Genomic DNA, 1,875 nt, shown 5'->3' with positions numbered 1-1,875 from the left:
CCCAGCGGCCACCAGCCAGCGGCCAGGAGGGTCCCGTGTTTGCTCAGGACACGGCGCTGTGTGCCCCTTGGCGCCCGTCCTCTGCCCAGGCCTCTCCTCCCAGGGGAGGGAAGGCAGCCCCACCCCTGGCAACGCGGTCACGGCGCTTTGCGATGTGCACAGAGATTTACATTTTGAGACAAAGCTTCTACGACATTAAAATGGGGCTGAGTCCTTCCTGTTTCCCAGGTCTTTGCCGTGTGTGTGTGTGGGGGTGTGTGTGTGTGTGTGTGTGTGTGTGTGTGTGCGTGTGCGTGCGTGTGCCCAGCCCCTGTGAGTGCCGAGCCGCCCGCCTGGCTTGCTCTGCAGGGTCCCTGCTCTGTGCGGACATTCTAGACCAGCGGTTCTCAACCTGTGGGTCACAACCCCTTTGGGGGTCAAACGACCCTTTCACCGGGTTCGCCTAAATACATCCTGCATATCAGATATTTACATGACGATTCATAACAGTAGCAACATTACAGTTATGAAGTAGCAACGAAAATAATTGTATGGTTGGGGGTCACCACAACATGAGGAGCTGTATTTAAAGGGTCGCGGCAGAGGAAGGTGGAGAACCACTGCTCTAGACTGTAAATTCCCAAACACGACTCCAACCAACACGTTCCCACTCCCTGCGGGGCTGCCCGCCCACAGCCCCTCTGTGGCCTCCGCTAAGTGTCCCGGGTGTGCAGCGTCCGGAGCAGCCTGACCGCTGCTCCCAGGGCTGAGCTGACTGGCTCCTGCCCTGTGCCCTGCTGCCCTGGGGCAGTGCAGGAGCCTGACTGCCCAGCAGAGCCACCTGTAGGGCCCAGGGCCCCGGCCTCCGTGGCGGGGCAGTGACTGGGGGGTCTCAGTGGAAAGGAGAGGGTGGGCAGAAAGGTGGACACACTCAGGGCCCTGCAGGGACCGCCAGGTGACCTTGCCCCGTGCCCACCCAGCCCGTGTTTCTGGTTCCTCCAGGGTTGGGGGGCCCAGGGACCACGGTGACAGGCCCCCAGCAGCCGTCTGGCAGGCTCCCCGCAATCCTGAGGAACAGACGCTGTAGACTCAGCCCTCCTGCCTGGTGCACACGCAGGCCTTGCGGGTCCCTCCAAAGGGAGTCGTGCGTGATGGCTCCAGCCTGCACCCCAAGGACACGTCCCGTCGGGGGAGCAGCCAGGGCTGGGCCCAGGGAGCCCCCACCCGCCCCGGGAGGGCTGTGGGCACAGGCTCAGGCCACGGCGACAAAACCCACAGGTCTGATCGGCTCTGAAGAGCACACTGCTGCCCCGAGAGCCCTCAAGGGTCCTCGAGCCTCTGCTCGGCCTGCTCTCGAGCAGGAGCGCTGCCCGGCGCCCTGTCTGTCCCTCCCTGCACAGCAGGCTGGACGGAGCCCTGTGGGGGCAGCAGCCACGCCCACAGGCCCAGGGGCCCTAGAGCTGGGAGTGACTGAGGGAGGAGCGTTGGCAGCGCCCTGGTGGGAGGGCCGCAGGGCTCCAGCGACCGCGCAGCGAAGGCACACGCCCCAGTCTCGCTCTAGAAATTCTATTTGGTGCGTGCCTCGCGCCTGCGCCCTGTCAGACACAGGCATATATATATATTTAACATATATAAAAGGTTATTTAACAGTTAAATACATTCCAATACGAATGTCCCGGGCAGACAGTGCCTCCCAGCACGGACACGGCAGCGTGAGGAACGGCCCGCCGCCGGGAACAGGCCCGCCGCGCCCGCCTGAGTCACAGAAGCACAACATAAATATCGGACGCAGCGTCCCTGTCGCCGTCCCAGTCCATCCCTGATGCCTGTCGGCCGCGGCCGGGCCTCACTCGGCCGGGACCTCGAACTTGAAGATGACGCTGAAGAGCCGGCCCT

General features: G+C 63.3%; 1 protein-coding gene across 2 annotated transcripts in view; it reads right to left on the bottom strand.

Moving 5' to 3' along the window:
- Window positions 1-1,529: 1,529 nt before the first annotated feature.
- Window positions 1,530-1,875, bottom strand: part of PANK4 (pantothenate kinase 4) — a 10,844-nt gene continuing 10,498 nt past the window's right edge. For both annotated transcript variants that reach the window (XM_014543789.1, XM_014543790.1), the window contains exon 9: window positions 1,530-1,873. The gene's annotated coding sequence lies outside the window, so the exon portion shown is untranslated. The remainder of the gene's footprint in view (window positions 1,874-1,875) is intronic.

This window comes from Myotis brandtii, unplaced genomic scaffold, assembly GCF_000412655.1.
Source record: "Myotis brandtii unplaced genomic scaffold, ASM41265v1 scaffold334, whole genome shotgun sequence".
Classification (NCBI taxonomy): Eukaryota; Metazoa; Chordata; class Mammalia; order Chiroptera; family Vespertilionidae; genus Myotis; species Myotis brandtii.
Note: the sequence above shows the minus strand (reverse complement) of the source record. Positions and strands in the feature narration are given on the sequence as shown.